Consider the following 12,324-nt stretch of genomic DNA (forward strand, 5'->3'; position numbering starts at 1 on the left):
GTCATGTGACACGATGGCTTTTATTTGATTATAGGAAAAATAAACATTTCCTCTGGCGGTTTCTAGACCCCTCATCTTGAATGAAACTGTGTATTTTGTTCCTATCATCTCTGAAAGTGGTCTTTGATGAATCTGAACAGAATGAACCACTAGATGTTGCTTGGCATCCACTTACTGAAACGCTTCTTTGTTAGCGCAATTTTTTTCTTTTTTCCTACAAGCCTTCTATCGTATGCCACCTTATGGGAGAAGATAATGACAGTGCTATTAAAATCGCAATCTCCCTATCCAGCATTCTAGTTTCAGCAGTTTCTGCTGTTAAAGAGTAATGAGGAACAGAAGGACAGTATTCTTCTTCCCCCCAAACTATCAACTTTGGGGACTGAATGTATTCTTCGCTAGATAATTAATGGCTACAGACAAATGGTGGTTGATTGAGCGACTCATCCCTCTATTTTCAATCACCATCTGCTGTGTGTTGCTGGCAAAAACAATGTTAATTACCTCGAGTGTGCCCAAGACGTGGCGTATTAATTAGAACAACAAAAAAGGGAAACCTAAAAGATTCCAGTGTTTTAGTGTCTGTAATGATGTGTGCGTTTTTTGTGTGTTCATATAGATTTTGTTGATGGATTAGCATAGGAATCAGATCCAGAGGGCAATCATTTGGTGATTTGGCCATTTGATCATCTACTAACAGATCAGTGTCGCCTTGACGCACTTCCGTTTACCTGCTTCCTGTGCCTCGAGGCCATGGCAGGCCTTTAAGAATGCTGGGGCTGGCAACTCTCTGCCACACAGAAGGGACGTCAGCAGAAAGATGACCGCAGGGACAGCCAGCTGACAGAGAGCGTTAGGGCTCCGGATGTAGACAGCCGGGCTTTTTCTGTGTGTGCATCACCTGACCGAAAAAGAAAGAGTGAGAGAGGGAAAGAGGCGAAGTGGGACTGACTCAACATGACAAGGCTGCGATGGCGCTCTTTGGGCCAAAGCTGTGATGGCACCCTGCAGACACTCCGTCCCCTTGCTCCCAGACTCAAGAGAGTGCGGTTGGTGAGAGTGGATCCTGATAGGCCCGGCGTCACGGCGCCGTCGCTAACGAGACGATGTAGAGAGCTACATGTAAATGTGATGATGTGAGCAGCATATCATCGCTAATTATTTGGCAATCATCAAGTAGCATCAATAACAATTAACATAATTTCCATGACTTAAGTACTTAATGACTTCATTAAAATACTGACAAATCAAATATGCTTATTTCCTTCATACAAATAGGTCATTTACAGTCTGTTAAAGACTGGATTAAGAACATCAAGTACTGCATATAAAAAATAGTATGAGACCTGAATTACAAAATGACTTTAGCTTCATTACACACAGAAGTAAACACTGCAGGCCTCATTTATCGAATGTGTGAACACACAGTTTTGTGCTTAAAGTCCAACTGAATCAACTTCTTTGCAGTCAAAATTAATGTTAACATGTTTTTTTTAAACATGCTGTTAATAATTTTGTATTATGAGACTGAATAAAAAAGGTCTTTGGAAAACAGAAATGCTCCTTTTTGTCTCAGCCAGCCGGGGAGAGGTGGGGGGCTTGTTTGATTGACATTAGCTGGCAGGATACCAGTGTTACACTATACAAGATGGAGACAAAATAAACAAATTGCTGTAGCTCAAAGTCGTGTGGGCAGACAGTGTGTTGCTAACAGGGAGTCTGAAGAGCAATGACCAAACCACTATCTAACCAGAGCAAAGTGACATTTTCAAGTATGTTTACAGCTGTTTTATGTCCTGCAGCTATAATTAGCTATGTGGCCTGCTAACTTAATGTTTGTGTGGTGGCTCGGACAAAACGTGTGTTCGTAAGTTAAATAAGAAGGAGACTTTTTTAGGAAAGCTATGTGAGTTTGTTTGGAGTCTGTGGTTCTTGTGTTGTGTAGCAGGATGCTATCAGGCTCAGTGTGACCATCTGCTTTGCCAATAACGGAATGCCACATTATCGTTTTATAGTAGATTTGATTTGCTGTATCGAAATAAGGTCTCCAGCTTATGCAAGCAGATGATGGAAAGGTATTTAATCAAAATAATGTAGAACTTGGGGGTACAATCATGAAACCAAAGAATTTTTTTATGATGAAATAGACTAAAAAAGACAATTTAATTTCAGTTGGATTGGAAACAGCTCAGGATCACTTCTGGGGACCCCAATCTCCAGTTGGAAACCACTGCTTTTGAAAGTGTAAATCTAGCTGTGTAGTTTTTATTCTTGTTATTTAAAATATCCCATACTGGTTGGATCCAGGCTTCATAATGGCTCCATTCAAGCATTCTTGACAAGATGGCTTGGAAAGAGAAAAAAGCTGAGTGCTCTCTCCCTCTCTATGTATTCTCTATCTGTGTCTCTCTCCCTCTGTCTCTTATCTGCTCCTTGTATTTTTTGCAGTGGTCCTGGTGGATTGCAGAGTTGTGTCTAAATCCAGTTCCCAGCTACTTAGCCCCCACCCACTCCACTCACTCTGACACAAGGGCGCATGAGAGCATCTCCCCCTCTCTCTCAGACCCCAGCATGAACTCATGTATCACACAGCAAGCCATCACAATACAGTAGAATGGGCACATGGACAGTTATTGTTTGTTTGCACTATGTCAATGTAGAGTCTGCGGCAAATGGCACCGTAATGCAATCATTCATTCCTGCCATCCTGCGCTCCCGTCCATTAGGCTAATGATATTCTGTAACCATCCTGGGTTCCCTGGCTGTTGAAATCATGAATGTGAGAAGTAGGGAGGCCACAGTTTAATTGGAGGGCCCATGATCAAATTCTTGTGTCTGGAAGCATCTGCCCTGCTGTCGTGTCCTTGAGCAACACAACACACGGAGTTCCCGGCAGCTCCAAAAAGGCTGCTGTATAAGTGTTAACATATGGAGTATAGAAAGTGGACAGAAGCAGGGAATCACAGTATCGAAAGAAGGCATATGCCCATGTCCTTCAGTGACATTAACACTCCATTTAAGACCTCAAGTTCTCTGAAAACAGTCCATCTCACAAAATAATACCTTCTCTTCACGATAGTCACAACAGCAGAAAAACAAGGTTCAGCAACACAAACAGGACAGAGATGTGTTTTTGTCCATTAACAAGAGTCTACAGCCATGCTAGCTGCTCTGTGAGGCTGTAGCAACTAGGCACAAAGCTTTGAGCTAATGCTAACACCAGCATGCTAACATATTCACATTGGCAATGCTATGTTTTGCTGGTATAATGTTTATCATGTTTACCAACTTATTTTAGAGTGTTAGTATGCTAACATTTCTATCTGAGACTAATGGGAATATCATTAGTTTTGCAGGTATTTGGTCAAAAACAGAAATATTTTTTTACTTCGATAAATGTTGACCTGATGGCAAATGGCATTCCATGGCAATTAATCCAATGGTTGTCAAGATATTTCATTTAAAAACCTAAATGTGAACCTCATAGTTGCACTAGAAAAAGTCAAGGATCTCCAAAGTGAGTAGGATTCATCATCAAACAATGAATGTGTACACAAAATTCTGTACCAATCTATTTAGATATTGAGATATTACACAAAGGGAAAACTATGACCAGCTGGTGGCACTGGATGAAAACTCAGGAAACATTCTGAGGTCCATGGATATTTCAAAACATTTCATCGAAATCCATTCAATAGTTGTTGAGTTTCAGACTTCACCATAGTAGTGGACTGACCAACTGACACACCAACATTTCCATCCATGTAGCTGCTAGCATGGCTAATAAAGTACTCTGTTGCCAATTATGCTTTGTAATTTAACTAATATTTGGATGTGGGGGCTGGATGAAAATTTTTAGGTCGAACGTTGTTAGGTAGATAGGAGAACACAGGCTAAATGTTGCAAAGATTCCATGGCTGACATACAACCTGAAAATGGAAAAAATGACCACAGTGTACTGAGTCTCTTTCATTTCAGCTCCCCTGATTCTCTCCTCTGATATATAAATAGCATCAAATCAAGGCAATGTCTTGTCAAATGACTTACTCATTATCACCAAATATCCTTTTAATCCTTGTTTTGTGGGCACAATTACAGCTGAAATGCCAGACTTATCCCAAAGCATTACTGATACATTTTGTAATGGAACTTTTCTCTGTGTTCGGACTGTCAAAAATTTCAACCCAAATCGTCCTGACTAAAGTGCATTAAAATGCACGGACAGTTAAGCTATAATTACTGGGCAAAAATACCCCATGCCTTAATCCACATGGTAATAACGCAATTAAAGTGGTGTTTCTTGGACTTGGTAATCTTCTGTGACAAGGCTTACAATTCAATTAACCCTGTTTTAACACTTTGTTTCAACTTCCTGTGATGCTAATTTGCTTTAAACTTACTACAGCTGCTATAATTATGCCTTAAGAAATGTCCAATTTCAGAATTATCAGTTGTTTATGTCAGCGAAGCACTGATTTTCAGTGGATGGGTTCTGCTCTGATCCAGCGGGATGCCTGAAAGGGGATTTCTTTACTCTCACTCCTAACAAAATGATAGCTTTGTCATTTATTATAATGTCAGGCTGACTTTATTGAACGCTATTGATGTGTTAGACTTGTTGCACTGATACAAAGTGAACTGAACTGCTGCAGTGCGATATTCAGAAAAAAAAAAAACTCAATCACCTCGAGAATAAGGAGTGAAATATTTCTGGAATTAGAAAATTGTCTCCTATTCTTTTTTTTCTTTGAAACATTGCTCTGAAAAGTTGGATGCATCCATGATGAGAGAGTTCCAGCCTGATACAATTTGCGATAATCTCATAGTACAACCGGAGCTGCACTCCTCCTGACATCTACCAAAGCCAGCCACGGATCTAACCCATTTAATCACTCCTTTCTTGTTCTCTTTCTAAGCTCATGCTGGCTGTGACATATTGAGCCGGCAAACTTTCCATGTTCTCTCAGAGAAGGTCATTGGGCCAGGCCCAATCTAGCCTCTGAAACTGAGCCAAGATTTCCACTGCTGTCGTTCAGATTAGTATTAGACGTGAGCGCCTTTCCTAAGCAAATCAGACAGTGTGAAGGACAGAACCGGTCTTCCATTCAAGCACGCCTGCGTCTTGTTAAAGAGAGACAGGGCAATAAGTTGTAGGACAAAGGGAAGTTTGTGGGACGTCTTCACCTTTCAGGAATGCTTATTTTTAAGTGTAACAAGCCGGTTGGCCATGTTAGAGGAGGAACAATTGTATTATAGTATTTCTACATGTATTATAGTAATTTCTCATGCATGTAAGTAAAGAAAGCTTTTAACGTTTGATTACTTCAAGGAATTCTGGTCACATGATTGTTCGAAGAAATGCGTATTCTGTAAACAAGTGCCGAAAGAGGTTGGCTGAAGTTTACTTTTAATACAATTTCATAGTAGACCATCAGAATCACTTGTTCCACGAAGTACAATATCATGCAGGAATTTTTTCTGTGTAACACTGGTGCAGCCAGGCACACACTGTATTGAATGCTGACACATGATACAAGGACACCAGTTGCTGCTAAAGGACAACGCAGGACACTCAATGTGCTATACAGATATGTGAGCCTGGGACGCTATGTCTGCATTGTGAATTTGACACCATTTGGATATAAAAGGCGACATACTGTAATTCAAGAGTTTTGTTGCAAGCGTGAACAAATTTGGTGGGTGAATTGGTATCGATTCAGCTCTGTAGCACTTGGAAGGACAAACTTGCACCTGGACTCAATCAACGTTGATTGGAGAGTGGCAACATGCCCACATGCACACAACACAGCTGATAGGATACACTATCCAGTTCTGCAAAGGAGAAGTTAATAATCGAACTTAGCTCTTCCAAACTTGCAACTGGTAATGCTTTCTCCTCATAATTTCACATTTAACTTGCAAATATCCAGAGGCATTAAATGTTTTATCTCATACATCATTTGAAAGCTAAGTAAGAAGCCCTTAGATGATCGAGACCTTTAAGTAAATTCTGCATTTACATGTTTTTTCCCCCCAACAGTGGGTAGCCTCACAGAGAGCCAGACACTATTTCTGCAGATTTGTGTGATTTAATTGGAAACTGTGTGTCAGTTATTCAAGTCCCCTGTTGTTTGTTTGGTCTTGATTTACTGCTCTCCCCAATTTCACTGACACAGAGTTTTTCTTTTATTATTTTCAAAACCCTCCTAATGTATTTGCTTTTCCATTATTACACACTCAGTCTGTAAATGCTAAGCTGTAAAAAGAGTACAAACATTTCGCTTGCAATTTTTCAGCTAGACAGAACAATGAGATAAAATGTGGAACAGTCTGTGCCATATGGCAACTTGTTTTAGCCTATAGGATGTAAAACTAACTGAATCAATCCTATAAACATATCTTTTATTTTGAATTAGATATTGTTATTTACACTGTAAATGCTTTTCCCCTTTTACAAAGCCTTACCTTCAACATAGTCTGTCTTTCTGAACTAATGGCTTTAGACCAACAATTATTGTTCTTCTTTCTTTCTTAGTTTGTCTGGTTGTTGCAGACTCACATTTTAGATCTCTTGTCTGCAGACTTGTTGGCATGCCGACCGGATGGCTCAGTTTTGGGATAATGTCAACGCCTTCAGCAGATGCTATTGCATTACATAAAGAGATATGCCATGCTGGAGAGCTTCCACTCACTCCTAATGTGTGCATTCTGGCCACGGGCAACAACTTCACATCCAGTCCTATCACTGACACGGCAATCTGGGAGCGATCCCAAAGCTGTTTTGCATCACTTGTCACAGGTAAATTCTGACTGAGTTACTTGAAGTTTTATTAAGCAATCTGACAACTGGGGGCAGAGAGACTTCTAAACAAACTCAAAGGAACAAGCTTTGATATTTATCGCCTTATCAGGTGCTTAGGGCTAACACGTTAACAAGCAGATGCTTTTAATGTTCTTACTGCATGTCAGATTTTTTGAAGTTTGTATTCTGAGTTAAGGCTCCATTTATCCAATATGCTTGCTTGTACTGCAGATCCCACGGAGAATCTGACAAACCACCAGTCTGCAGCTCAATGCAGCTTTGTGAGCTTTGAGTTCAGTAGTGTGAATTTCCAGTTGGTGGCCCAACAAATCCAGGGCCACGATCTAGAATCAGTGATCAATATCAGAGTGGGACTGTGTCACTGTGTATACTATGCATTGCCCGAAGTATTGTTAAAGGATAGGTTCATATTATTTCAAGTTCATCTTAATGTTTGCTGTAATCATTCCTTTTCACCATACTGGCTGTGAAGGATATCTTCCCTACATTATGTCAATTTATGAGATTTACATTCTTCGTTCTGTGGAAAAATGAATTCTAACATTCAGCTGAAGTTGATATGATGCTTCAATCAAATCAAGTGGGTATCTTCCAAAGTCCCAAGTCTTTTTAGTATAAAATTCCCTCTTTGTGTTACCCTTGGACAATGTTTTCATACTAAGCTGCAGTGTAAAACTAGTTGCACAAAGAGGGAATTTCATTCTAACAAGACTCAAACTTAGGAAGATAATTGCTTAATTTGTCTAGCTCAGACTGCTGAAGCCTTATATTAGCTTTGGATGAACTCGCTTTGGCATTGTTTACCCCTATCTCTTAATGTACTTAAACTGTACTGAAATTGCATTCAGAAGGAATCCCTTCAGGGCCAGTATGGCCGGGAGGAGCATTTGCTGCTCCCAATAACTTTTTCAATGAACATATGGATATGTGAGTATTGTTTTAAGACAGCCTTGAAAAAATGGGACTCTATAAAGCTACAGCTGTCTGTTTTGAGGTGTCTAAATTTAATTAGCCCGTTGAACTTGGCAGAAACGTGTCTTTGCTTTTTTCAAAAATTCAAGTCAAAACAATTTTTTGATTAAAAAATTATAACTTAGAACAACTGTCTGATTTAATTGAAGGCAACTCACGTGGTCTTATCCTAAACTACATTGAAGGACTGAAGTTGTTCCTTTCATTTGTGGCAAGCTAACAAGCTATTGGCAAGCTAACGTTATAAAGCAGTTGCATTTTACAAAGTTGATGAACAGTCTTACCTTTATGTACAATTTTCCAATCTATATAAGAATCCACAACACTTCCTCACATTACCTCTCAGATGGCTCACTGTAACCACTATCTGTTCTTTAGCACAGCTCACAAGTTTTCTCCACTTTGCATTAGCAAAAAAAAAAAACAATAGTAGCTGGATTGAGGCCCGTCCTGCTCTTGTACATTGTGTATTTTTAATTTGAACAGATAATTGCAGATTGAATGTTCTTTTTTTCATGTTCAAACTGTAGTTCAAGTTAATATTAGTGACAGTCCTTATGTACAGATATGCGTAGTCCTAAAATCCAAAATTCTCTTGTGCATGGTATTTTCTGACACATGCAAGCCTTTCTCTCAATAAAATCAATTTCATCTAGGTCTGATATCCCAGTGGAGGCACAGCAGGTTGTGTAACGGCAGAGAGGAACAGGGTGGAGCGGCTATTTTTACCTGAAGCCCAGGAGTCAGCGCAACACAGAAGGTGAAGCGGGAGGAGAGTGGAATTTGGGCAACGTTTGGTAAAGGGAATCGGGTAACGTTAATCATCTGGACAGCAGAGACATTAACTGTGCATGAAGCTCGGTCTCTGGACATTGCATGTACTGTTCAAATACTGACAGAGGGCGTGTGTATGTGTGAGAATCAGAGGCAAAAAGAGGAAGGGCGTGGTGTGTTTTTGTGCGCAAGTGAGTGAATCTGGGAGTGAGAGGACATAGGCCTAGTGTAATTATGTGTGTGTGTGTGTTTTTGGAACAGTGTGCTTTTGCTGAGGTGATATACAGTGCCCTGACTTACTCTTGTAGATGAAGTGCACTTTACTCAAAGCTACACACCCCCAAAGGAATAGACTGTGTCTTTCAACTCACTTTTCGGGTTGGGAAAACACACAGATGAAAAAGGATGAGGCTATAGCGGCACACTCACTCTTCGCGGCAGCCCCCGTCACACACTAACATCATTACAATTTCAGCTCCAATGCCTTCTAACAAAACTCTGCATATTTACAATGTGTGTGTGTATCCACTATTGTCTTGTTAAATTTTTACAATGGCTGCTGAGCTGAGCGCCTTTGCATACTGAATGCAATATTGTGTCTTAATATGGCCTAGTATAATGCTTACAGATTTGGAGAGTGCTGATATGGCACATTTCGCAGTGGAAGCATCTGAGTCGCACGAAAGCAGAGCGTTCACCCCTGAGAGAGTGAGGGGGCTCACCTTTTGTTATTATTTTCGGAGGCGCCGATTCGTGCTGACCTACTTTGGGAGCAGGGATTGTTGAGGCGCAGAGCACCAATGCAAATGAAATCTGTTGCTTCCTGCCTGTTGGATTTCAAGGATTTCCAGGCACATGATGCAACTGGGGAAAAAAAAAAAGACTAGATGTCACATGTATTGCAGTTTCATGCATACTGTCATCGTTTTATCTGCCATTTCAAAGCTTATCTGGACTCATCACTATTCTATATTTTCTATGTTGCTTGTTTTCTTGGAAAGATTATTGAATCAGTGGCCTTACATCAGTTTGAATTTTTTGACAGCAGCCTGCTTGGTTTACCTACAAAACCTTATATAAACCTGCTCAGCATTGCAAATGACAGTGATCACACTGTGACTTGAGCGCGACACCTGCTTGACAGGAAGCTGTCAAAAATACCTGTCATCCTGTCAACTGCACAGCCTACCCACTACCATCAACTCTGTCTTTTTTTACAAGGCTTTTTTTTTCTCTTACACACACTTGTACTGCGGCAATGGAAAATGAGGATACTTTTTCTCTTATGATTTGACATTTTGATGGGACATATTGTGAGATAATGTAGTACAGTTGTAGTGATAAATATTAGCTGGGCACAATTTACAAATACACTCGAGAAAGCATTCGTCTTTCTTTAAAATTTCCTATATTTACATAAAAAGTACTTTAATTTATGTTTGACACTGAAGTGCACTGTGTTCTGCAAAGGGAAAAGTATGTAAAACTTAAAGTTCAGGTGGGTTTATCCCCCCCACAGTATGTATAACACGGACTTTACTGACTTTTTAAAACCTTTTCTATCACCTTTTTATATACATGCAAATCCTGTTCCTTTTGAATTATTGTCAAGCTGCAAGTATTTCCGTATGTGGGTGCTGTCACTATATTTTATTACACACTGTAATTGTATCAAGTGGCCATTTTTTGGTAGGAAGAAGAATCAGAAGTGCCGTTGCCATCCCTGCAGGGGATGGAGTGCTCTAAATGTGGTGTGGCCTTTGTAGCCACGTGTGAAATATGATTTGGTGAAGGATGTCATTTGAAGGGGCCCAGTACTGCAGTTCTGACAGCCCCCGAGCACTCTCTTACACAGTCGCACTGTCTTTACCCCTGCCTCTCTGTATCGCTGCATCTCTCCGCTATCTATCTATCCTTCACACATTCTCTCACACCTTTTCTCTCGCTCACTCCTCGCCTCCCAGTGGCTCTTTTATTGGGCTGCTTTAAAGCCAGATGTTCCTGTGCTGCGAGGGTGAGGAGGGAGAATGGAGGGGGGTGGGTGGGGGGGGGTACAGTGGCGAAGGGGAGGGGCAACCAAATGACTTGTAGCTTCAGAGTAGCTCATTCCCCACACAATAGACTCACTTTCTCTCTAAACCCTCTTCCTATTTTTTTTTCACTCCATATCTCCATTTTTCATGTCCTCCATTTTATTTTCCTATTTCTTTCCCAGGATCTCACTCGCATTATAAACTTGCAACACACCCACATACAAAACTAACTTTCTCTCCCTCCCCTCTGTCATATAATGCAAGCGACCTAGTTCTAAGTTGGACCAACAGTTTGATTTGAATTGGGTAAGAGGCTGTAGCTGTGATTCAGGCTGTCTTCAATACTGCTCTGCCGCACGCAGGAGATAAGAGGTGTGATCTCAGTGGCCTGGCCCTGTTTTCAAACCCAGATAATACTCTCTCAAAATCAGATTCCCACAACGGCACACTGGCCCCTGTAATTGTCTGCACTTGAGCTGCAGTGGATTTCTCCTGTACTGAACTTTTGCACAGTGTAGGGGAATGAATAATTCTATTCTTATAACTGAAAACTATCTCAGGCACGCTGTGCTTTTTTTATTCTCCAGAATTTCCGAGTTGGAAATGTCAATTTGCCCCGTCCTTTCTCTCTCCTCGACTATAATCAACGACAGCTCCTATTTTTGCAGATTATACAGACATCGGTGTAAAGAGAGGAATAAAAATTGCTGCCATGCTGAGTTTACGCCTGACAAACAACATCCACGTGGAGATCTGACACTGCAATTTGCACTTACACACAGAGGCAAATCCTAGCCTTATTCAGATACATTTCCAGTACAGGCCTATTTTGCAAATCAATCATGCAGCACAAAATAGTGGCACAGAGGCTTATATTTTCCAACTGCCCAGAGTCGGAAAGCAGCGAAAAAAAAAAAAACCTGAGATGTGGCAGGGTGTTTATGGAGAATATGAATGAAGGTAGCATGCAGCTTTTATGCCTCCTAATAAGCCCCCAAGGCTGGGGAACATTACGACTCTACAGTTTTACAACCACTGATGGTCTACTCAGAGATGTACATTGTGCCTCTCTTGGGTGTGTGTATGTGTGTGTGGGTTTGGGTGAGGGGGGGATCAGACCCGTGGCTGTCTACTAAAACCATCCCCATGAATATCTAGCCATAAATCAGGCTGCCAGACTTCCTCTCACACGATACTCTTCACAAATGATATGCTTGATAAATACCGAAAAGTGCGTGCAAGTGTGCACATATGTACGTGCAAGACTGCGTGCTTTTGGGGTTCATCACTGCAAATCGATTGGGATCTGACAGGCATTCCAATGAGCTGCTACGATGGCGTGATGAAATCATGACCCCACACTAAAATTTTGCCACGTTCAAATTAAGAGGATGTCATGCGGTTGCGTGCGTGAGGTTCCGTGTGAATGTGCACCCTAATCGTGTCACATCCGAGCGTCGCATGATGTTTTGTTGTGGGTGTGTGTGTAGGTGTGTCTGCACAAGTGTGCGTGCCTGGCATGGTGAGGGTGCAGTCCATCAGCAAACCAACGAGGGAGAACTGACGCAAGTGCATGAGAAAAGGCGGTGAAGTGATTCCTCTGACACAGATCTGAGATGAGTTTTGCAGCCATAACCAGGCAGCACTGTAGGAGCTAATTCAAAGTTATTGACAAATGCCTGGACTGTATCTTGTGTAGCATCTTTGTATATATTGCTCACT

The 12,324-nt window shown here is 41.0% G+C and overlaps 1 long non-coding RNA gene across 4 annotated transcripts in view; it reads left to right on the forward strand.

Moving 5' to 3' along the window:
* The first annotated feature begins 5,785 nt into the window (after positions 1-5,785).
* LOC137174149 (uncharacterized) overlaps positions 5,786-12,324 on the forward strand; it is a 69,846-nt gene continuing 63,307 nt past the window's right edge. For 2 of the 4 annotated variants that reach the window (XR_010925293.1, XR_010925294.1), the window contains exons 1-3: positions 5,786-5,883; positions 6,582-6,799; positions 8,452-8,555. This is a non-coding gene — a long non-coding RNA (uncharacterized lncRNA). Of the gene's footprint in view, positions 5,884-6,535; positions 6,800-8,451; positions 8,556-12,092; positions 12,149-12,324 lie in introns of those variants that run through there. The other 2 variants (XR_010925295.1, XR_010925296.1) reach the window with 2 other exon arrangements.

This window comes from Thunnus thynnus, chromosome 22, assembly GCF_963924715.1.
Source record: "Thunnus thynnus chromosome 22, fThuThy2.1, whole genome shotgun sequence".
Classification (NCBI taxonomy): Eukaryota; Metazoa; Chordata; class Actinopteri; order Scombriformes; family Scombridae; genus Thunnus; species Thunnus thynnus.